Raw genomic sequence first — 26,630 nt, forward strand, 5'->3', positions numbered from 1 at the left:
TAAAATTTAAAGCTGCCACTGTCAAGTTGTTGTACGCAGCAAGCAGTTAGAGATAGGATGCATTTGCTGAGAGTTTCTAACTTTTTGACATAAGTCATTTTGTTTTATAACTTTTTAATGCAACTGGTAATAGGAGACACATTATTCATGGTATGATGCATGGTAAGAGTTTTAAGTATCTGAACATGAATTTGTGTAAGTGTGCTTAATCTAGAGAGTTTAATCAGTTTTATCAACAACACTCTGCATGTGAGAGTTGGTGGGCAGCATGATAATGTGACCTCATTAAATTAATACTTGTGATGAGGATGAAAATGACCACCGAATATCAGAATAAATAATGCATCGTCTTGTGTTCCTTTGCCACTGCTGCTTTAGGCATCTGGGGAAATTAATAAGGGTTACTTGTGTCAATCAGGCAAATCAGAAGTAAAAAGAAATCTTCAATTAATCATGGTATTTTACAACAATCCCTTTGGAAAAAAAGAGAACCCTATTAATAAAAAAGCATTATGCCTTCTGTTGCAGTTGACAAACAGTGATAAGCTTCTCGGGGGATGTCGTGTGTGAGAGATTCATAATGAAGTTTTCCTGGTAAATTTCCCTAAAATCATTCCAACTGCAGAATCTTAGCAGTTCTGAGGCATGAAACCCTTCGGGGCTTCATCTAAAGAGGTTTTCCTTTTGGCCTTCACAGAGCGAGCTGGTGATTACTGCGTCCGTTCTTTGTAGCACGCTGCCAGCTGCTGTCACAGTTAAAAAGCTGAAGTATGCGCCCTGCACCAACAAATTTGGTTAATCAGGAAACTTCCCAGGGACCATCCAGGGATTAATCAGTAACTCTCCCACACATTACCCGCCTGAGACACTCAGTGCAAACAGGTTTCTGCTACCTCCATACAACTTATTATAAGCAACTTATTGGTTGCCACTTTGGGGCTTATTTTTAGAAGTTTCTGACTAACTGGTAATCAAGACTGACTTAGAATGAGATGTTCAAAGGGTGAAGTTTCCATCAGTGTTAATTTATTCTGCCGTAGGACAGAGTGCCAACTCTTCTAGGGTGTTAGCCATAAGTATAAAAAGCGCATATTTACTTTTTGTTAGGATGACTTTTCCACCTGTTAGCCATCTCAGGAATTCAACATTTCCCCCAACTCCCTATGATTTTAATTTCATCACTAAGGGAGGAAAGGGGGAGAACACAAAATGTTAAATACGTTTTTTGTCCTAAAATTTGAACGTCAAAGAATAGCAGCCATTTAGCCCTTAAATAACCCTTAGTTTTTTGGGGGGAAAAAGATAAACTTGGAGTGATTGATTCTGAAACACCCCTTCGAATATTCTTGGAAAGAATCATTCAGGGTTCCCACAAATTTCATGGTAAGCAAATACCAAGACCTGGACACAGTTCCTTTACCCCATATTTTACTAGATTGTAGGAGATAATGATTTTAAACCTCTGTTTTGAAACAGAATAGAGTCTTGATTTTGAGGATAGAACACATTTTAAAATATCAAGAAATTTCCAGAAAAAAATTCTATAATTCCTCATATAGTTATCTCCAGAATTGATACCTATCATAAGAAGGTACATTTATTTAAAATTTTAAGTGAATAAATTAAATTTGGACTTGTTATTATAGTATTTTTGTACTTTTCACCATGGTACCTCTCCAGTACTCTGTGGAACTAGTATAGATAATTTTACATGAGCTATATACGTATATATTTATAAAAATAGGCTGTTGTACGTCACTAAATAATAGTATTTTTATAAAATTTCATTGTGTTGTTCTCAAACCTCTTAAAAAAGAAAAATGCGTATGTTCAATTTAATCATTTATCAAGATGTTTGAATATAAAATCCATTGTGAAAAAGTAATATATATTATTGATGGAAGCATGCTCCACAACATACATATACAATCATCAGAGCAGACTTTTTAAAAATATAGGAGATATGTTATTTTATTTTCACAAAAAAGAATATTTTATTACAAAAATAAAGTAAGAACGCTGAATCTTATGTATATATTTTTCAGCACCATAAGGTTATGACCTTGGAAACTCATTCAAAGCTTCCTTGTCATAAGTTTTAAGATATAATCTTCAATGCAGTAACAAATCATATGATACAATGCTATTATTTCTTTTATTTATCTATGGTGCTACCTATCTCTTTACCTATCTAAAGCAATCTTGGGGTTATAGTGAGGTATAAAGGGAGACTGATTCATTATTAATAGAATCCTTTTGTATAAAATAGCTTTTAAAGATGCCAAGGAGAAAATACAACTGAGATCTGAATATAAGGAGAGGAATTAAATGTGGATCTTGACTAAATTGCAAGTTTCCTACAGTGCAAAACAGCAATACTGTTTATAAATCTACTATGATTTTCTAGTTGTCGATGCACAAGGATATACATGGTAATGGCATTAGTCCTTGTCCTTTGTTAAATGTAATTGTTTCTCGAGTAGAAGTAGGTCTTTTAGAAGAATGGCTCCCCAGAGAGAAAAAGAAAAAGAGATTAAGATAGAGATTTCAGGTAGAAGCTTCTATAGAAATTCATGAAAAGACCATCACACAGAAAATGTTATTTTTCTCATCAACAAATCAAGGATATTTATAAAAATCATCTGTTAAAAAAATTATAAAGCATCCCAAATTAACAGGATTGTATATTTAAAACTACTTTTAGTAGTTATGTGACTCTGGGAGCCACAATTTAAAATCAGAACTGAAAAGGAATATAAAAGCCATTTGTTTTTTACTATGAGGAAATGAATTCATTCATTAATTTACTCTTGCTATGTATTCACACCATGGGTCAAAGCCATTTATCGAATACTTTAGTGCAAAGCACTACATCGTATTTTGACTTCTATATTGAGTCATATTTAGATAGATGTTTGGGGCTACCAGAAGATCTCAGACATTTTTAGATTGAGGTCATCAGGTAGAAGACACAAGTCACTTTTAACAATCACTTAGTACGTGCCTGAAATACTCTATATAAAATTGAATGTCTATTGTGTTCCAAAATTGCCTCCAGTCTTTCATTAGCAGTCATCTCTCTGGTTTCTTCATCATTGGACAAAACTAACTGTATCAGGCACTGTGCTGGTCTATGGATTGAAAAGAAGAGAGGGGCGCTGGAGAAGATGGGTCTGCCCACAGAGGCTTAAATTCTACTGGAAATAAACATGCAAACAATTCTGATATAAGAAGGTTGAGGATACCCAGAGATGTGTATTATGTTGAATGAGTGCAAAATAATGGGAGATTTAATCAGCCTGGTGAAGTCAAGAGAAGCTTCTGCATGGAATAGTCTTTAAGCTGATATACTAGGGTCAAGGTGAAATAGTTCAAAAAAAAGGATAATGAAACTTTAGATAATAAGAAATTTTCTGGGAAACAGAAAGTTACTCAAAACTTTTGGGATCTAAAACACAAGCAAGGTTGAAGATGGTGGAGCAGGAGTACCCTAAGTTTGCTTTGTCCCACAGATGCAGCTAGATAACACTCACATCAGTGTAAATGACCCAGAAAATGACCCCAAAACCGGCAGAACAAACTTCACAACTAAATGTAGAGATGAGTCCACATTGAAGAGGGTAGGAAGGGCAGAGACCCGGGGGGAACTAAACAGACCACAGGACTGTCAGTGGGAGGGAAGGACACCAGCAACACAGAAAGGGGAGAAAATCATACTATCACACCAGGGAGCCCAGGTGGGAAAATGAATCCTTTTTACACTGGCTTTGAAAATTTTGTGACTTTTTACAACCAGTGGGACTTTAAACCTAGAATTTTAAAACTCACTGGGCTCAGCTCTGGGAGAGGTGGGGAACAAACGAGGTGGCAGGTGCCATTTTCCAAACTGCTACCCAGCTTAAACCAGGGCCACCTGAAGGAACCAGCAAGGTGCCAATACTTAGTACTTAATTTGGTAATATGTCCTGCCTCATGCATATTGCAGATCTGTCCCCTTCAATATGCTCTTGGCTGGAAACCATCCATGGTGGTGTCATTGACCTGGCAGTGTAAGCAGTACCAAAGGAAGATAGCACTGTCCCAAAATAACTCCTGTCCCAGAGAGGAAGATAACCAGGCCCAGGGAAGCTGCAGGGAGACAATTCATCTGATCACAAGTTCCACCCACCAGCAAAAACTTCTCAGGGGACAACATGGGGAAAGAGTTCTGTAGTTTGGAGCTACTGTGTCTCTGGAAAATGCCTGATCTGACTCACCTCAAGCCCAAGATGATCCCAGACTGACCCATTAACACTACAGGGACAAAACACTGCCCACAAGAGGCAAAGAGAGCCATTGCAGATGACTGGACTCAAGGAAAAGTGGCTCAGCCATAAAAACAAGGCATATGCAACAAACTTCATATGGACTACTATATGCAGAAGATGTTATATACAAACCTATTGGTAAACACAAATCAAACCTGGTAATATATATGCAAAATATAAAGAGAAAGAAATTCAACTATATTACTAAAGAAAGCCGACTAATCATGAGAGAAGAGAGCAAGGGAAGAAAGGAATAGAGACAAAATACAAAAACAATCATAAAATGAGTAACAAAATGGCAATAGGTATATACCTATAAGTAATTGTTTTGAACATAAATGAATACAATGCTCTAAAAGACATAGGGTATTACAATGTTTAAAAAAGCAAGACACTACTGTATGATGCCTACAAGAGACTCTTTAATGACCTAAAGAGACATGCAGATTGAAAGTGAAGGGATTGAGAAGTACTAATCATGCAAAAGGATGTGAAAAGAAAACCAGGGTAGTGATATATTTATCAGAAAAATTATACTTTAAAACAAAGACTATAAAAGAGACAAAGAAGAACACAATATAATCATAAATGGAGCAATCCAAAAGAAGATATAAGAATTCTAAATATTTATACATCCAACAAGGGAGAACCCAAATACATTAACCAGATAATGACAAACATAAAAGAAGTAAATGATAGTAATATGATATAAGTAGGAGACTCTAACACTCCACTTATGTCAACGGACAGATCATTCAAACAGAAAACAAACAAGGAAACACTGGCTTTGAATGACACATTGAACCAGATGGATTTAACAGATAAATTCCATCTTAAAACAGCAGAATCCACATTCTTCTCAAGTACACATTGAACATTCTCCAGAACAGATCATATTCATCCACAAAACAAGTCCCAACAAATTAAAAAAGATCAAAGTCATACTATGCATCTTCTGACCATAACCTATGAAACTTGAAATCAACCACAAGAAAAAAATCTGGTAAGAACACAGATACATGGCAGTTAAAATAAAATGCTATTGAACAATGAATGGGTCATCCAAGAAATCAGAGGAAATAAAAAATACATGGAAACAAATGAAAATGAAAAAAATGGTGATCTAAAAATTTCTGGGATGCAGCAAAAGCTGTTCTAAGAAGGAAGTTATAGCAAAACACACCTACCTCAAGAAGCAAAAAAAGTCTTAAATAAAAAAATCCTAACTTTTCACCTAAAGGAACTAGAAAAAGAACAACAACAAAAAAAATCAAAACCAGTATAAATAAAGAAATAATAAAGATTAAAGCAGAAATAAATTAAATAGAAACTAAAACCAAGGGACCCCTGGATGGCTCAGCAGTTGAGCACCTGCCTTCAGCCCAGGGAGTGATCCTGGAGTCCCAAGATCGAGTCCCACGTTGGGCTCCCTGCATGGAATCTGCTTCTCTCTCTGCCTGTATCTCTGCCTCTCTCTGGGAGTCTCTCATGAATAAATAAATAAAATCTAAAACAACAACAACAACAACAACAACAACAAAACACTAAAACCAAAATGAAACAGAAACACAAGAGAACAGATTGGTGAAACCAGAAGCTGCTTCTTTGAAAAGACCAACAGAATTGATAAACCTTTAGCCAGACTCATTTAAAAGAGAGAGAGAGAAGACTCAAATAAACAAAATCAGCAATGACCAAGGAGAAATAGCAACCAACACCACAGAAATACAAAGGATTGTAAGATATTATAAAAAAAAATTATATGCCAACAAATTGGACAACCCAGAAGAATGGATAAATTCTTAGAAATATCTAACCTCCCAAAACTGGATTAGGAAGAAATAGAAAATTTGAGCAGACTGATTACCAGCAATAAAATTGAACCAATAATCAAAAAAAAAAAAATCCTAGCATACAAAAGTCCAGAACCAGATGGCTTCATAAATGAATTCTGCAAAAACATTTCAAGAGGAGTTAGTATCTGTTCTCAAACTATTCCAAAAAACAGAAGAAGAAGGAAAACTTCCAAAACTTCCAAATTCATTATAGGAGGCCCAGCATTACCTGATATCAAAACCAGATAAAGACACTACAAAAAAAAAAAAGAACTACAGGCCCATACCTTGGATGAACATAGATGCAAAAATCCTCAACAAAGTGTTAGCAAATTGAATCCAATTCAGTTAGATCATAGTATACAAAATCAACAGAAATCCATGGCATTAGTATACTCTAATAATAAAGCACTAGAAAGAGAAATTAAGAAAACAATCCCATTTACAATTGTACCAAAATAATAAAATATCTAGGAATAAACATAACTGAGGAAGTGAAAGTACTCTGAAGACTATAAAACAAGGATGGAAGAAATTGAAGACAAACAAATGGAAATATATTCCATGCTCATGGAATGGAAGAACAAATATTGCTAAAAAGCACATTACCCAAAGCAACATACAGATTTAATATAATCCCTATCAAAATACCAACAGCATTTTTCACAGGACTAGAACAAACCATCCTAAAATGTGTATGAAACCACAAAAGATCCTGAAAAGCCAAGGCAATCTTGAAAAAGAAAAATAAATCTGGATATCTTACAACTACAGATTTCAAGTTATACTACAAGGGTGTATTAATCAGAACAGTATGGTGCTGGCACAAAAATAGACACATGTATCAATAGAACAGGACAGAAAACCCAGAAACAAACCTACTACCATATGGTCAATTATTTTTGACAAAGGAGGCAAGAATGGGCAATGGGTAAAATATAGTCTCTTCAACAAATGGTACTGGGAACACTGGACAGCTACATGCTAAAGAATGAAACTGGACCACTTTCTTATGGCGTACACAAAAATAAACTAAAAATGGATTAAAGACATAAATGTGAGATCTGAAACTATAAAAATCATAGAAGAGTGCAGGCTGTAATTTCTCTGACATCAGTTATAACATTTTTCTGAATAAGTCTCCTGAGGCAAGGGAAACAAAAGAAGAATAAACTATTGGGAACTCATCAAAATAAAAGTCTTCGTACAGCAAAGGAATCATTCAACAAAACTAAAAGACAACATACTAAATGGGAGAAGATATTTTCAAATAGCATATCCGATAAAGGCTTAGCATGCAAAATACATAAAGAACTTATACAACTCAACACCCCTAAACCAAATGATCTAATTAAAAATGGGAAAAAGACATAAACAGGCATTTCTTCAAAGAAGACATACAGATGGCCAACAGGCATATGAAAAGATGCTCAACATCACTAATCATCAGGGAAATGCAAATCAAAACCACAATGAGATACCACCTCACACCTGTCAGAATGGTTCAAACCAAAAGCAAAAGAAACTACGAGTGTTGGTGAAAATGCAAAGAAAAATGAACCCTCATACACTTTTGGTGGGAATACAAACTGGTGCAGCCACTAAGGAAAACATCATTGAGGTTCCTCAAAAATTAAAAATGGAACTACCGGATGACTCAGTAATTGCACTATTGGATATTTGCCCAAAGAATACAAAAACACAATTCAAAAGGATATATGCACTCCTATGTTTATTGCCGCATCATTTACAATATCCAAATTATAGAAGCAACCCAAGTGTCCATTTGCAAAACATGAATAAATCTAGAGGGTATAATGCTAAGCAAAGTAAAGCAGTCAGAGAATGACAAATACCATCTGATTTCACTCATATGTGGAATTTAAAAAACAAAACGAATGAACAAAGGAAAAAAAAAAGAGACAAATAAAACAACAAACTCCTGGCTGTAGAGACAACCATCAGGTTGCCAGAGGGAAGGAGATGGGGAGGGGGCAGTATGGGGGATGAAACAGGTGAAGAGGATTAAGAGTACTACCCTTATCTTGATGAGCACCGGGTGTTATATGGAACTGTTGAATCACTATACGGTACACCTGAAACTAATATAACACTGTATGTTAATTGCCCTTCAATTAAAAAAAAAAAAGCAAGGAAGATGACAGATGAGAAAAGATCTCCAAAGACATCCTTCTAATATAGTAAGTTCTTGAAGATTATATGCTAAGCTAATGAAGTTTTGATGTCATCCAGAAGAAACTAATGAAGTCCTTTGTCAAAAGAACCCAGATTAAATTCATACCTAAGCAATATGCATGAGTCTGTTGTGAGTCATGAATCATGTTATTCCTTTTACTCACATTATCCTCAGAAATTGTTGCAGAGTACCTTGGTCATATGCCCAGTGGTGCTATTTTTTCTTCCTTGCTGGTTGAAAATTTGAACTTGGTGTTCATCCAGAACCATTTTCCACCTCCAGCCTCTCTAACTTACTTGTCTACTTCCCTGTGTGAGGCAAACTGCATTTGGCTTTTCTTTTCACAAGATAGTTACAGTTCAGAGCTATCTCCAAGCCCTTTCATCTCAGTAGAGTGTCACTTATTGTTTCTTATCCATATCATTCTTCCTTTTGCCATTAATGTTTCGTCATTTCTGCCTTTCCTCCTCACTATTCCAGTACTCCCGAGTAGACAACAAATGAGGCCCTTCCTGAATGCACTATGGGAGTTAAAGTCGTACTTCATGGTTGGATCGTTAGAGTAACTTGCAAATTTTCAATTCCAGAGATGTTCATGCCGGAACATTTATTTGCAAACTAAACATGAGACTAGAGTTATATGGTTGCTATAAAAATCACCTAAGTACAGGCTCAGATGTAAGAAAATGTAAATGTTTTCATTTTTTCCTTACCAAAATCACAAGCTTCTTCTTTGTTAACCCAAAGCACACATCTGTGAGAGATGAGGATTAATGTACAGAATGAGTGTAAAATGGAGGATATTGTCATTCCATGTTACATATATTAAAACTGAAGAAAAGTTAAGCAATTGATCCAGTCACCTAGTTAAATCGAAACTGAGCTGTGAGTAGAAGCAGGTTCTATCGGGGTGCAAAGTCCATGAATATTTTAACAACTATGAGACACTGTTTGATACAGTTCTCTTGGAATTCTTTGTCTAAATTTATATAAAACATTATTGCCAGTTTGAGAATTCTGGACTTACCACGGACCAGGTGAGATAAATTGATACCACAGAGAAAAGAGAGAAATGAAGACAGACTGAAGTTTAAGATTTTAAATTTTAAGGGGAAAAAATGACCTTTCTTTCTGACTCTTAGGTAATGACATTGAAATACTGAGTAGAGATCAAAAGATCAAAGAGAGGACCAAACGGGGAGACCTTTAGTCTGGATGCTGCCCTTTTGGGACAGCATCACAGGCTTCTTCATCAAAACTCTGTTGACCCCCAAAAGATCAGTTCCTGTCACTCTTTCTATTTGTGATGATTCTTGCATCAATCCCTCAACTAATTCCTGGTCAAAATAAGTCATGCTCTGGAGCATTGTAATTTCTGAAGCAAAGGGTTTAAGACGGATTGTTGCTTTGGATGGTGTCCTTGCAAAAAGTTACATTGTCCTTTGTATAAGCATAGTTTAATAATATTCTGAAATTCTACAGGCCACATCAAACTAAATATTTGTCTTGCCATCAACTGTCAAAATCCTTGTTAATTAAGTGTGCTATTTCTGCCTTATCTGACTAAAAGAGAAAGAATTGTTTTTAAAAAAATATGACAGTGAACATACTTAGTTTCCTATCTGTGAGTTAATTTATAATTCAGTTTTCATATATACCTTTTTGGCAATAAACAATGTAATTTATATAAAATAACTTTTTAAAAATTTTGCCTGGAAAGAGTCAATATACTAAGACATTTTGAAATTCTTACAGAAATGCCAATCTATATGACATTATAGTATTTTATCTCCTCTATACTCCTTTACATACATTTATTATTTACTAGTTTTTAATGATCTGGGAAGAAATTGTTATTTCTATTCTAAACTTGGTTGGCCTTTCTACTTTGCTTTAACTTCCATTTAAATTTTATTTAAATCAATGCAAAAAGTGACATTTCTAAAATTTTATGGAAGCAATAAAGATGGATCAGAATTTATTAAAGTAAAAATTTTTGATAGGAAATGTAGGGGACATAGGGAGGCACAACTGATTTAGTTCAAAAAAAGTGGGCTTCAATAGTAAGACGAGATGAAAGGTATTTTATATTTATAACAATAATCGAAAATATCCCAAGATTAAGTAAACAAATTTATTATTATTGTAATATCTGGATTTTTGAGTAATGGATTAGTTTTTTTTTTTTTTTTTTTTAGTATTAATGTAGGGACACCTGGGTAGCTCAGCAGTTGAGGTTTTGCCTTCAGCTCCCAAGATCCTGGGGTCATTGCTGCCTTTCCTCCCTACAGGAGGTCGCACTTCTGACTCCCTACAGGGAACCTGCTTCTTCCTCTGCCTATGTCTCTGCCTCTCTTTCCATGTCTCTCATGAAAAATATATAAAATCTTTAAAAAAAAAAATCTTAATGTAGTCTCTTTTGATATGTGGGCTGTTTTCCACAAAAATAACAAGAACTATTCATGAGTCTGCTTAAATAAAAATAGTTATGATCCATTGTTATCACACATACTAATACAAAAGATATACCTTCAAACCATACCAGTCATGATGAAATACTGAAGTAATAGCATCTTCATTACTGAATTTCATCTGACATACACTGTAGCCCCCTCCATCCAACTCAAAGATTGAATTAAATGAGGGTATTATGAGTTAAATTGTTTCCCCTCAAAATTCGTATATTCAAATCCTAATTCCTAACACCTCAGAATGTGACCATATTTGGAAATAGGTTGGTGGAAATAGATGTAATTAGTTAAGATGAGGTCATGGGGGAACCTGGGTGGCTCAGCGGTTGAACATCTGCCTTTGGTTCAGGTCATGATCCTGGGGTCCTGGAATGGAATCCCACATCAGGTTCCCTGCAGGAAGCCTACTTCTCCCTCTGCTTATGTCTCTGCCTCTCTCTGTGTCTCTCATGAATAAATAAATAAATAAATAAATAAATAAATAAATAAATAAATATTTTTTAAAAAAGATTAGGTCACATTTGTATAGAGTGGGTCTCTAATATGACTGATGTCATTATTCAAAGGGTAAATTTCGAGATACACATTAACACAGGATGAATATTATGTGAATGTGAAGTCCACAGATCATGGTAATGAATCTACAAGCCAACAAACACCAAAGATTGCCATCAAACCACCAGAAGTGAGGATAGAGGCATGGAATAAATGTTTACCTAATGTCTTCAGAGGGATCATGGCCCTGCTGACACCTTATTCTTGGACTTCTAGCCTCCACAGCCGTGAGATGGTAAAATTCATGTGGTACTTGGTAATGACAGCCCTAGCAAAATTATACAAGTGGTTATTATGCCTGATATTTCATGAATTTACATAGCCTGATGTTCCTTAATTTAGAAGTTAAAAATATCCAACCAAAGATCTTAGTGTCCACAACAGCTCATTGTTCTAATGAACTCACCAAATGCCTTTTCTTTTTCTTCATAGCCTGTATTTGAAAGTCAAATCATAAACTCACCCTTGTGAGAATTTACTCTCTCCCAACATGCTCTTTTTTCTGTGTCTGTCTCCGCAGTAAATAAGAGAATTAAACTTATTTCCAGTGCAATTTTCCTAATTGTCTTTATTTATGATTTACCTTGGACTCCACTGTTAAAAACTTCTAGTTTAAGCCTTAGCACTCACTCATTAGTTAGCAATTACTATCTGCTAGGGAAATAGGGAAATTTCTGGATGTTGAAAACATAGTAAAAAAAAAAAAAAAAAAAAAAAAAAGACAACAGATAAAATCCCTACCACCCAAAATTGACATTTTAGTCTTTGTAGAATTAGTGTTTAGAGCTATACTCTTAAAAAAAAACAAAAAAAAAAAAGGCGGAGGAGTGGGGCTTTTAGGTCTTTAATCTTATGTTAGTGCAATTATAGGTTGTTTTCAGGAAATGTAAGCACAATTTGGCCAAACTACATGTATATGAACCCTTTTTAAAACTTTCCCTTGATCTCATATCTCTCTTTTACTCTGTCCCATATATCTCCTTCTTTTGCAGAAAAACTCACTGCTCCATATTTGTTCTCCATATATCTATCTAAATCCACCCTAGTCAAGATTTTTCCGCTGCCCACCAACCCACAGCATTCTTTGTCAAGTTCAACAATGTCTCTATGTTGTCTAATCTAACGGTCCATAAATTATATTCATTTTATTTGTGAAGTCATCAGAATTTAAACCAGTGGATTTTTTTCTCCTTGAAACACTTTCACTACTTGGCTCAGGCATACCACCTTCTCTTAGTTTCTTCCTACATGTTGGCCACTGCTTAGTCTGCTTTACTGCTTTTCCTTCATCTCTCCAACAGAGCAGATTTACCATAAAGTTAATAAATTGAGCCTTGGGGTTTCTGATCTTAATAAACACCTTTCAGAATTTTGTACTTGATTTTGTATTTGTAATTGCCTATGAGTTTTCTCAAAAATGATCGCAAAAATTGTGAAATTTCAAGCTCCAAAAAACCTGGCTCCATCTGGTCAAAAAACTACACATATATAAGATCTCCATTGTTTAGTCCTCCAGCTTCTATTTTCTGTCAATTGCCTCCTGGGTAATCCTAGACCCAAGGTTTTAGATTCCATCTGGACACTGGTGACTCTCAAATGTATATTTATAGTCTGGAAATTCCACTAAACAGTCTACTAAACTTTATGCATGGATACCAAGCAACCAATTCAACATTTCAAATTTAATATCTCCAAAGCTAAACTTTTGATTTCATATCCAGCCCTATTCCTCTAACAGTTTGCTCCATCACGGCAAGCAAGTAAAATTTTCAATTTTCAATATCTCAGGTAAAAAACTTCGGAATTATCAATAACTGATCTCTCTTTTATGCTCTACCTCTAATTCATCAATAGGCATCAATACATTCTGTCAGTTCTAGGGTCAAAATCCATCTTGAATTCTCCAATTCTTAGGCTTCTCTCCTACCACTATAATCAGACTTCCTTCAGTTAACACCTAGATTATTGAAATCACTTCCTAAATGATCCTTTTCCCTCCTCTCTTACCCAGAGTCAATTTTAAAGTTCAATTGTCAGAGCTATCCTCTCAAATCATAAATTAGATCATTCTGCACCTTGCTCTTGGCCTGTTAATAGTTTTCTGGCTTCCTTAGAGCACAATCCAAACTCTTTACAATGGTCTACATGGTTTTACATGTCTTATTTATGCTCTTTGAGCCTGTATGTCTTTATCTTGTACCATGTTTTCTGAACCTTCCTGTTGTTCCTTGAAAAATCCACGTAACTTTGACCCAAGGCTCATACTATTTATTTTGCTTGGACATTCCTTCCTCTAGGAAAATTCATCTCTCAAAACCATGCTTTATCCTGGTTTCTGCTCAAATTCACATAATCAGAGAATTATCCCCATTGACATTTTTCTATAAGCTGGATAAAAATGTGCCCACCACCACCACTTTTACTAAAGGTTTCCTTTCCTTAACAAACTTTATTTTCTTTTTCTTTTTTTTTTTTAACAAACTTTATTTTCCCATGGAAATAATTCTTACCTGAAATTAGATATTTTTAAAAAATCTTTTCTTGCATCCCTCTACAAAATGCAAGTTCTATATGCACAAGTATTGAATTACATCCCCATTACGTTGTATCTAGAGTGTATTATGCATGTATATGTGTATGATTAATTAAGTTGTGGTATATTGAAAATGACAACTTAATGCAATATTATTCTAAGACTAACTGAACTTAGCTATATAAGGGCTTAGTGTGACATAATGAGAAGAAATAAACAGAGACCTGCTGAGCCTTCTATTTAATTTCAGCAAGAGCTATTAAAGGACTCTATCCATGCTGTTAATTTTCAAATTATTTGACAAATATTAAAGTTTTATGCTTAGAAAATGGTCACTCTACTCTCTGACATTGGCTATTCATAAGTCTATACTATCTAGGAGTTTCCCTCACCATGAAACTAGATATATTTGTTCAAGGGGGAAAAAAAGTGTATCTTATAAACCATGTTAGTGTTCCTGAACTGTTGCTTTTGATAAATAAATAACTAGATAATAAATCTATTGATGTTAACTAATTTGGAATGATTCAGCAGTCATTAGAACATCACACCTGGCTTCAGGCCTCAAGAATGAGTTAATAAAAGTCTTGGAAGCATGGAATCATATCTAATTTTCAAAGTTTATCATTTTCCATAATGGAGAATTCCAGACTGCTGGTTATTTCCAGTTATAAAAAATAGCCTATTTTTACAAAGGTAAGTGTATTTCCAGAGATTTATTTTTTTTTCAAAAGATAGCCAAAAGAAATGTTCAAAATGGGCTTAAATATTACTTTCTTTTAGTATTACCTTCCTCTCAGCATATGTAATACATCATACATTTTTATTTTACTTACATTTTGTAAGTAATATTTGTTATCTAAAGCTGGAATATGCCTTTTCCATGAATCACATTGTAAAGTCCTTAAATATAAATCCTGGTATTTGCTATAAAAAAAGAAACCCGTTACTGAAAAGAATATTTTAAATTTCTATGCTATTTCTGTATGTATATTATTTTTATTTTAATTCCATTTTAGTGATTAAAAATAGGTTATCTACGAATATTTAAGATAGTATGCTAATATGTATAACCTCTTTCCGAGATTACAATGGAGGAAATACTTCCTAATTCATTCTGAGATTAGCATTATCTAACACCAACATCAGACAAAGACATCATAAGAAAACTGCAGACCAATATCTCTCATCAACAAATAGCGCTGGGATAACTGGACATCCACATAAAAAACAATAACAACAAAAATAGATCTGACACAGACCTTACACCTTTCACAAAAATTAATTCAAAATGGATCATAGACCTAAACCTTATATGGAAAACTGAAACTCCTAGAAGATAACATAGGAGAAAACCAAGATGACCTTGAATCTGATAATGGCTTTTTAGATACAGCACCGTGGTCATGACCCATAAAAGCAATAATTGATAAGATGGACTTCAATAAAATGAAAAACTTCTGTTCTGGAAAGACAATGTGAATAAGAAGACAAGCCACAGAAAGAGCATAAATATTAAGAAAGGATATATGAGATAAAGGGTTATTATTCATAATATATAAAGTACTCTCAATTCCACAATAAAAAAACAATCTTATTAAAAATAGTCAAAAGACCTAAACAGATACCTCACTAAAGTTGATATACAGATGTCAAATAAATACATGAAAATATTTTCAGCATCATATATACTTAGGGAATTGCAAATTAAAAATTAAAACAAAATACGAATTTACTACATACCTATTAGAATGACAAAATAAAAAAGACTGATGACATCAAATTCTGATAAAAGAGACGTAGAACAACAGGAACTTTCATTCATTGCTGATTGGATTACATAATGGTAGTCACTTTGGAAGACAGTTTCACAATTTCTTACAAAAGTAAAGATACGGGCAGCCCGGGTGGCTCAGCGGTTTAGCACCACCTTCAGCCCAGGGCCTGATCCTAGAGACCGGGATAGAGTCCCACGTCAGGCTCCCTGCATGGAGCCTGCTTCTCCCTCTGCCTGTGTCTCTGCCTCTCTCTGTCTCTGTCTCTGTCTCTGTCTCTCAATCTCTCTCTCTCCCCTCACCCCCCATGTCTCTCATGAATAAATAAATAAAATCTTAAAAAAAAAAGAGTAAAGATACTCTCATCATAATATCCAGCAATCTACCTCCTTGGTATTTACCCAAATGAATTAAAAACATGTCTACACAAAAACCTGCACATAGATTTTTTTTTTTGTTTTCTTTTAAAATTTTTATTTATTTATTCATGAGACACACAGGGAGAGGCAGAGACACAGGGAGAGGGAGAAGCAGTTTCCCTGCAGGGAGCCTAATGTGGGACTTGATCCCAGAACTCTGGGATCATGCCCTGAGCCAAAGACAGACACTCAGCCACTGAGCCACCCAGGTGTCCCTGAACACAGATGTTTATAGCAATTTTATTCATAATTCCCAAAACTTAGAAGCAATCAAGATGTCCTTCAGTAAATGAAAGGATAAATAACCTATGGTACATCCAGATGATGGAATATTATCAAGTGCTAAAAAGAAATAAGCTATCAAGCCATGAGGAAACATAGAGGAAACTTTAATGAAAGAAACCAATCTGAAAAGACTACATACATACTAAGTGATCTCAATTATAAAACATTATAGGCAAAACTATGAAAACAGTAAAAAGATCAGTGACTGCCAGGGATTGGGTAGAGGGTGAAGGATGAATATAGCTGGAACACAGAGAGTTTTAAAGGAGAAAAACTCTTATGTAGATAATATTTCAATGGTGGATACATGTCATTATATATTTGTCTAAACCTAAAGAATGTACACAACATCAGCAGTGACTTCTAATGTAAACTATGGATTTTGGATGACAATAATGTGTCAATCTAGGTTGATGTGGTATTATAAGAAACTTACCTTTCTGGTGCAGATGTTAATAGACAGGCTGTACGTGTGTGGGGGTAGGGGGTGGGTGGGTGGATGGGAAGTAGGACAAATATGGGAACTCTTTTTACATTCTGTTCTATTTTCTTGCGAACCTGAAATAGCTCTTAAAGTGTCTATTTAAAAGAGAAAGAGCAACATCAGAAGTGGAGATTCCCTGATACCCAGTCACTTTCCATTCCTTTGTGCTAAACAACTTACTGTAAGGTTGGAGTTATTATTTCCTTTGTTAGTTTTGTTTTCATTTATGGATTTGGTCTGTTGCTTTCTGTGACACTTATGGTGATGAAAAATGACTGTTTCTAATTTGCACATGGAAAGCTGTGTGTGGTACCTGAATGCTAGTATTATGAAAATTAGTGTATTCATTTTCTAGGGCTGCCACAATACATTAACACCAACCTGATAACTTAAAACAACAGAAATTTATTTTCTCACAGTTCTGGAGACCAGAAGTCCAAAATCAAGGCATCAGCAGGGTTGGTTCCTTCTGGAAGTGCTGAAGGAGAATTTGTTTTCTTGTCTCCCTCCTATCTTCTGGGAACTGTTAGCAATCTTCAGCATTCCTTAGTATGCAGATGCCTTGATCCCATCTCTGCCTTCAGCTTCACATGGCCTACTGTTCTGTCTCCAATTTTCTCCTCTTCTTTGATGGATACTTGCCATTTCATTCAGGGGCCACTCCATTGGTCCAGGATAATCTCATTTTGAGATCCTTAATTTAATTACATCTGCAAAGATTTTTTTCTTTTCAAATAAGGCCACATTCACAGTTACCAGGTGTTAGGACTTGAACGTATCTTTTTTAAGAAGTCACCACTCAAGCCATCACAATAGTTTTAATATGTTGTACCAAAATTTGATGCCAACGTAATATTGTTGCTGATTGCAACCAATCAGCTTGCTCATATATCCATACTTAACAAGTAGGAAAAAAATAGTCAAATTTAAATTTTTTTCAAGAATTTTTCTTCCTGGCTTCCATCTCTTTCTTTTAAATTGAAAGAGTCCACATTTTATAACAAGAAATAACTAACAACATATTTACATTTTTTTAAAATAGACAAAAATATCCTAAAAATTCATATAGAATCTTAGATTTTTTTTTTCTGTGCTATAGCCCAATTGTATATAATTTACCAAAGGTTGTAGAGCTTTTTAGGACTCTAAATTAACAGTATTTCAGGTTTATATCAATAATAAACTTTAGAACTAATCACTCAGAAAAGATCATCTACTTTTATTTGCCTCTTTTGTTTTGTGTCTTTATAGTTTGTGCATTTTTAACAATTGTATTTTGGGGATCCTAATCCAATTATATCTAATTGTATTACACTAGGGTCCTAGGAGACTCCATAAAGGATTTCTGAAAAAATAGTAATGAACAGGAAAATAAAAGGAAAGACTATCAAATATTCTTTGGTTCTAGTCGTGCTTTTAAAGGTTACATTGGAAGGTAAAGATTCCAGCACAGTTGTCATATAAGAAAGGGTTACAATGCGATTTTAAGTTTTAAAGATCCATTCCTATTTTTTTCTTTTTTTCACTTTTTTCTTATACTACTTTTCAGCACTGTCACCATAATATAGAGCAAGAAAAGTATTAAATTCACTGTAGGAAACAAGCCTTCATTTTTTTTTTTTTTTAAATAATGGGCTTATAACTATGCAGGACAAACCCTTCCTGACAGTGACAACTTTAAAGCATCTCTCTCTCCATCTTCAGCTGAAGGAAGTAAAAGCCATTGTTATTGATGTATGTGAAATTCTGGGAAAGAAGCAGAACTGGGGAAAACATGTATGTTCCCTAATCCCAGTTAGGGGACCAATTTGCAGTTTACCAATTTCCATACAGATGGTTGTATTCATTTCTCTGCTTTGATTATTTGCCCAGTTGCAAACCACCTTCCCTCCCCAAACACACACATTGCTTGGATTTAGCTGATGATGAGGTCTGAATATTGCTGGAATGAAGAATAGAAGGGTGTTTGAATGTCATTATATTTGTCAGTGGGCTATTCAGGAGGACTAAGTTAGCAATGATTCCTCCTCCTTGTCATAAAAAAAAAAAAACCCATTCTGAATATATTACCATGAGGTGGATTGGGATACAAAATTAGAGAAGTTTTATTATTAGTGAATGAAAAATAATCTATTCCAAAAGAAGCAGCCACATGTTTTCATCTGTTTTAGAATATTTTCTGATAACGCTGTGGTTATTCTTTGCATTTAAGGGTTTGGGGAAATCTAGAGGATCCAATACAGGATGAGTCAGATTGAAGAAAGAGTATGATAGGGGCTATGGAAAAAAAGAGGATCGAAATCCCAAACAGAATAACCTTAGACTAAGTTTAAGATGAATCTCTCATAGTAAATGCAGAGTTCTACAACTACATTTAATAAGACTTTCAAAACATATATAAGATACTTCCTCAAATTAAAAATGAATTACCTGGGACTTCTGTAGACTGGATCTAGGTCTAGTCTGTCATGACTCAAAAGTTTAGTCACTACAAAAATGTAAGCACAAGATCCTTGCTTGATAGTGATTGATTGTCTAATATATATACTAGCTAGTAGGACAAATACAGCCTTTATTTTATAATGTAGTAAGAAAAATATAAAAACCACAGTGCAGTCTTCTACATAGTAAAATTTGTTTGTTTCAGTCCTTACATTATTCAGTTCTAAAAAAAAAAATTCTTTTTCTTTCTTAAGGAGAAGTTCCCCTAACTTATTTTCTGTGTGCATTAAATCAAGTCTCTGCTTTTTATTATTATTATTATTCATCCAATAGACTATTGCTCACAGTTATAATGAAACATAGTTCTTTACTTGTCATTTTCCACTACTGACTTATAAGTTACTTTAGGATCAAGATTAGGTCCCAATATATCACTCCAAATCCAGCACTTTCTCTGAACATGGGATACATATTAAAATAGATAGATAGATAGATGATAGATAGATAACAGATAGATATGGTAGATGAAGGATGAGAGAAAGAGAAAGGAAGGTTTTGAAAGCCATTTTTTAAGAGAAGAGTTGACAAACTAGAGAACATGCAGAAGAGAAGGACAGAGAGGGGTCTTGAGACCATATCTTAGAGTAAAAACCATGCAAGGATGCTACAGAGTAGAGTAATGGGTTCCCTATTGGGTATTTTCAAGCAAAAGCTTAATAACTCTCTATCCAAAAAGCTGGAGTCTATAAATGTCTCATTTGGAAGGTGGACAGAAAACTTTCAAGATCCTTCTTACTTTCTGGGGCACCCAGGTGGCTCAGTTGGCTAAGTACCAGATTTTGGTTCAGGTCATAATCTCAGGGTCATGATGTCCAACACTACTCCCTGCTGCCAGGAGCCCCATGCTTAGTCCAGAGTCTGCTTGTCCCTCTCCCTTCCCTTGCTTGCTCTTTCTCTCTCTCTCTAAAATAAATATATAAAATCTTTTTAAAATAGAAAGTTCCTTCTAACTTTCTAATTTATGAACTGTATATTCATATGTCAATTACCTTATCTATCAAAACTTTTGTTCACTGACTTTCATTCCGAAGTAGGTGATTCAAAACAATTCATTGATTTGTTGATGTTAAGTTCTCCATGGTAAAAATTATCAGCTCTTGGAAAAATTTTTATAGTGTCCAAAATATTAAAGGGAGAGATGAGGAATTTTGTTTTCATCATGTGTAACACTTGAATTATGAAAATTAGGAAAGACTAGAGATGACTTCAAGGTGGTAGGAAAAAATAAGAGTAGAGTTGTAGTGTGGGGCATTAACATGAAAAGATTAGGATTAGGATTTGACATTTATCTCTGTAAACTAAACTGGAAGACAATTCCCTTAAGAGTTTCTTTTGGGGAAAAGGGACCAGCAATTCTTTTGTGTGGCTAATTTACTCAAAGCTCCTTATATTTAAAATCTTCTAGGATACAGGTAAGTGGATATGTCTTTAAGATTCACACATACAGGGGTGCCTGGGTAGTGCAGGCTGTTAAGCAGTTGACTCCTGGTTTCTCTGAGGTTGTGATCTCAGTGTCTTGGGATCAAGCCCCGCCATTGGACTTGTTGCTGAACGCAGAGTCTGCTTGAGATTCTCTCTCCCTCTCCCTCTGCTCCTCTACTTATGCTCTCTCTCTAAAATAAATAATTTTTTAAAAAGACTCACATGTTTATCACATGATTTTTTTAAATATTTTGTCATAAATGATCCAGAACCCAAGGATCCAAATGACTCAGAATCAGGAAAATAATAGAATCACTTTACATTTATTTTATTTACCATTATTTAAATATGACATGACATTAATATAAGCAATTTGTGTTGGGTTTTAAAGAGAAGCAAACTGAAACAACTGAAAAATACTTTCTTAAATCCACAGGCCTCTGCCCAATAGGTGAATCCCAGGTAAATTTGGAAGAAATTTAATGAACCCATTTTTGCAAAATTATCAAATTCAACAACTCTTTAGACAAAACCTAACTAATTTATCTGAAATGTCTTTATAAACTGTTTCAAAAACTTGGGGGGAATGGGAAATGACATCAATCTGTTGCCTCTTAAAAAAAATCACATATTTCTTATGAACCCAGTCAAGGATAAAGGTTTAAATCAGTCTCCCTTTTGTGTCATTTTCCCGAAAGTAGCAGGTCTTAGATTTGGTATGTTTTGGGTGGTCAACACCCATTAATGGCCCAGTGTCCCATAATAAATTTAGTTCTCCATAGCCCTGTAGTCTCTTAGAGTCAATTCTACGAGGATGACATGGGATTTAACAACAGTTGGGAAATCCTCTCTGTGACTTAAAGTCTTCATTCTCTCCTAACTAGACACATGCCCCTAATGGGGACCTGGATGCTTCTCAAGGAAGAACAAATTGGGACTTTTTCTGATGCTTTGAGTCACAAAGTCTTTGTCTAATAGGGTCACTTCTTCAGGAATATATATATATATATATATATATATATATATATTCAGGAATATATATATATATATATATTCAGGAATATATATATATATTCAGGAATATATATATATATTTCAGGAATATATATATATATATATATATATATATATATATATATTTCCATTCTTTCCTGAAGAAGGGTCACTTCTTCAGGAATATATATATATATATATATATATATATATATATATATATTTCCATTCTTTTAAGATGAACAGCTAATCACCTCTAAAAAGAGTGCATGTACAGATAAGTTGATTTAAAATTTTGATAGTCATCTATCTGGGCTACCTCAACAGGGAGGTAAAATCAAATTAATCAGGCTGTATGCATTTGTATAAAGGTCAGATGGTGAAAACAATGCTGAGAAATTATTAGGACAAATCTAGTTTCGTCAGGGCTGCATTTAATTGGGTAGCATTAATGGTATTATGTTTTTAAGCAAGGGCTAATGTGCAATTTTATTTTTTTAAATTACCTAGAGACATATTGTTTCTGGACTATTAACTTTTTTTTTACTCAGTATTTAGATCACAACTCCTAAAGGCTTAGCTATATTTTGACAGGTACTGACAAAGAGTGCCATGGAATTGTGACTCGATTGTCACCTTCAGAGTGTTCGAGCTGAAAAACTCAGGATGAGTGCTAGGTACTAATTAGAACTGTTATATTAGGAAAGCAAATACAATGGTGTCTAACATTAAACAAAGCACAGTTCTCATCAAAAATGGTTTCTTTTGTGTGTGGGTTAGTCTATAAAACCATTTTGCATGTTAATGAAGCACAAACAATTATTGCCAGAGTAACTAGTTTCATGCAATTACAAAAATCACATAAAAGCCCTATTGTTTGTTGTCTTATGATTTTTTAATGCTAATTTTGCACTTGATAATTTCAGATTTCATTTGTACCACAATGCACAATTAGGTTTTTATATCTGCGAAGGTGAAGGCTAGTAATGGGAGAAATAACTCCTCATGTAAAAAAGTAAAGGAAATAGTCATTTCCAGAATGAGGCGATCAGACACCTGAAAACATGGTGAAAGGCGATGAGGCGAATTTCCATCAAGTGAAAAGGTGACATTTATGTAGCTCAAAGAAGAGGGTAACCTAGACTCTTTCCTGTAGAATTTGGAGAGGGAGAGAGACAGAGACAGAGAGAGGGGGAGAAAGGGAGGAAAAGATGGGTGAAAAAAGAGGAACAGAGAAACAGTGGAAGATAAGGTATGGGAAGGAAACCAGGATGAAGACATGGTTGTGATCGTTGCAGAACCGCCACGTGCTGCTGGTAAACCATCGTTACAGCTGTTAAACCAGTGGGACTCAGTGGAATGGGTTTACAAATAAGAGTCTATGGAGACTATTAGGTGCCAAAACTATTTAAGCAAAGAGATATCACTATCAGAAAGTCAGCTTGAACCCTAGCTGAAATTTTAGCAAAATCTGAATAATGGCTTCATTGATGAGGAATTCTTTACCTTGGCATCAGGTGAAATGGCAGATTTGTGTCTTGCAAAACCAGACTTTCATTTTTGACTCAATGAGTACAAAGGAACTTACTCCTCAGGTTTCATCCTCAGATTACAATTTCATCTTTTACCCTAGTAATGCAGATATTACAGTGATTAAACAGCTTTTCCCCAGGGAAAAAAATAATTTGGCATGGTGTATTTAATTCATTTATATTTTAAAAGAAATTTTTAAGAAACTACAAGCCATTTGGAATGACTCCAGTCACACTGTTTGCCTCCTGCAATGTACAGATCTCTGGATTTTCTGGCTGCTGTTACTTCCTAGACAGTGCAACAAATATCAGGTACAAGCTTAGATTTCCACTACCTTAGATGTCGTTGAACAGACCACAATGTTTGAAAGGTCAGAAATCATTTTTCTGTTAGGATTCTGGTTCTTGTTTTTATTTACTGCAATTTAAAGCATGTAAAATGTTTGTAGCTCTCTTTCATTCTAATAAAATATTGGAAATATTCTTAAAATGAATATGCTTACACTGTGAGAATAAAAGCTCCAAGATCCCAAACAGTTCACTTTTCATATAACTGGCTGAGTTTAACCTTTCTTCTGCTTTTTTGCATCCCCATATCCTCCCCTTTTTTTTCTCTTTGGCCTACTATTAAAAGTATTCCTGAGAACATTGGCATTTTCCAAGGGTGAATTTTCCTATCGCTGATTTTACAGTTAATCTATATCCTTGTTACTCAATGACTATGACTGTGCCTGTATATAGAAAATATATCTTAATATATGGAAATATTAACACAAACTTGCAACTATGTAGCATTTAGGAAATATTCACATTCCTAGGTAAATAATTGTTTTTTGGTCATCCCAGTTTGAAGGTGTTACTGTATATTCCTGTCTAACCTTTGTTGTCCATTACTACTATCTAGTTAATGGAAGGAAGGAAGGAAGGAAGGAAGGAAGGAAGGAAGGAAGGAAGGAAGGAAGGAAGAGATGGAGTAGGGAGGGAGGGAGGCAGGAAGGGAGACAGGGAGGGAAAGGAAGTCTGAGCAGTGTCTAAATTGTGTATATTACTTAAAGCAAAGAAAATCCCGAGTTTTTCTTTTAAATTTTGTTATCACTGTTGCCTACCTTTGTGCCAACATGATAATACATTTTCCTTAATGATGTGGAAGTCTATCACAAACATTTCGTGCATTAATCATGTACATTTTCAACGTAAGGAATTTTGAAACTCTCTATACAAATGATTAAATCTGTTTTATATACACGTTTCAGGCAAAAGTAAGAATACATGTGTGTGTTTAAATGCCTAGCAAAACTGCCTTCTGTTAATGTAAAAAGTCATTTTTATATCAGAGAATAATTGGTGACTAGGTATAGTATGATAATCTTGAGTGTACGTTCATGACTTCTCTTGGTGTTTTATGGACCTGCAAAAAATATATTTAAAAAAATCTACCTCGTGTCTATTCACCTTTGGATTCAAGTCTATATCCCAAAACCTTAGTTCCTAGATGTAAGGAAAACTTTACATTGTCTGAAATAATCATTCAGCAGTTCAGCAGTGTTACTAACGAGTCTAAAATAGAACTGAGTATGAGGGGTTAATAGTTTGGGTCATCAATAGTCATTCTGGAGAATGCATATTTTAATGGGCATTACATAAAATCATCATTCTCAAAAAGGATTAGATATATTAAGCATTTCAACATCATTTTTTCTTGTCAGTTAAAGCAGGTGATGCATTGTCTCCATAACATTTCCTAAGCCTTTAGACAAAACAGAGGTGGTCCAAAGGGCCCCTGAACGAACTCCTATTTATTAGTCGTAAACCATAAAGTGACTCGGCTGTCTCACATTTTTAAAATGATCACATATCTGAAAGTAGAGATGCCACTTAATAAAAAGAATGCCGCCTGTGCTGTTTCCCCTCCAAATTTCGTCTCCTGCTTTTAAGTTGGTCATTTAATGTAGGCTAAGGAAGCCACTGGCAGCCTGGCCAGGAAAGGGGGACTGAGCATTGCCTCAGCATCTTGAGATTTCTGTGGCTAAGCCTTCCCTTCCCCTGCTGCTTCGCCTTCCTGAACAGGGTGGGGCGGGGGGGTTGGGGCAGGAAACTTCTTTCAAACAATACCTCAGTCACTAAGTTTCCAGGGAAGGAAATGCCACGTATAAGCTATCATCTCTCCTTCCTTCTGGGTTCCCTCCACCTCTTGTTCCTTCCCAGATGGGCAGTGACACCTCCAGTCTAGGCCAGCCCAGATCCTGGGAAGAAAAACTCCCTCTCCTTCACTGATGCCTTTTGGCGGCTCTCCGGATGCATCCATCCCACAGCTGGGATGACTGGCCCTACTGTTTTATTTATGATGCAATCAGCTGCTGTAAGAAGGTGAACAGTAACTGCTATTCCATTGCATAAAAAAGCCTTTTTAGCCCTATGTTATAAACATTTAAAAGTCTCTCTCTTACCCTTTTAGAAAAAGCACAGCAGGAGGTAGATAGAGGTCACTGGGAGTCTCTAATTCATCTACATTTATAGTAGGTGTTGCAAGCTCTATTAGCAGAAAATGTATGACAGTCAGACCTAAGTTTAATGTTTTACTTAAAATATCTGCCTCTCCAGCTAATGCCAGAAGCTGTGCCCATGATTGGTGGCATGTAGACACTTACTAGCAAAAGCTTCCCCTTTGGCAGAAACTATCAGTGGGAAAACTGCTGTTACGATAATATATTTGAGTATCATCCCAGAAAATCCTGCTTAAGAGAGATTCCCTACACACACCCCCCCACACAAGCCAGCACTCACAGTACACAATGCTTTCTCCCAGCACAGACATTGACGTGCACTAAAATATTGAATGGTAACCAGACGTGTGTATATTACCTTGCAGTTCACTGGTGGAAATTATTTTGAACTGGGAAAATAATGCTCTTTCTCATCGTACTAGCAAGAGTGTCCTAAAAGAGCTTGGGCACCAACACACCAACCTGGCTCCCTGACTGACTTCACCCTGTAATTATAATGGCTTCCTTAGTGGGCCCATTTCTTCTTTGGACACTGCCATCTTGTGAGTACTAAATACATCATCAGTGAGGCTCGTTCTCATGTATTACACTAATACATCATTGGAATGACAACTGCTTCTGATGATCTATTAACGCAATACATCAGAGTGAGGTGTTTGAATGGGGTATTACTCAGAAACCAGTGCCGTCTTCATAAAGCCAGGTCCAAAATCCAATTCCATTTAATTACACAGAATTCAGAGCATGCTAGCAGCGACGAATGCTACCAAAATTCCAGCATCATCAAAGAAATTATTTGCATTCTCATTTAATTAT

At 35.1% G+C, this 26,630-nt stretch overlaps 1 long non-coding RNA gene across 3 annotated transcripts in view; it reads right to left on the minus strand.

The window, feature by feature from the left end:
- LOC111093168 overlaps positions 1 to 26,630 on the minus strand; it is a 119,864-nt gene that overhangs the window by 49,352 nt on the left and 43,882 nt on the right. The window contains exon 3 of one of the 3 annotated variants that reach the window (XR_005381108.1): positions 16,470 to 17,571. The exons of the other annotated variants lie outside the window; for them this stretch is intronic. This is a non-coding gene — a long non-coding RNA (uncharacterized LOC111093168). Of the gene's footprint in view, positions 1 to 16,469; positions 17,572 to 26,630 lie in introns of those variants that run through there. 3 annotated transcript variants of the gene reach the window in all.

Source organism: Canis lupus, chromosome 29 (genome assembly GCF_011100685.1).
Source record: "Canis lupus familiaris isolate Mischka breed German Shepherd chromosome 29, alternate assembly UU_Cfam_GSD_1.0, whole genome shotgun sequence".
In the NCBI taxonomy this organism is placed as follows: domain Eukaryota; kingdom Metazoa; phylum Chordata; class Mammalia; order Carnivora; family Canidae; genus Canis; species Canis lupus.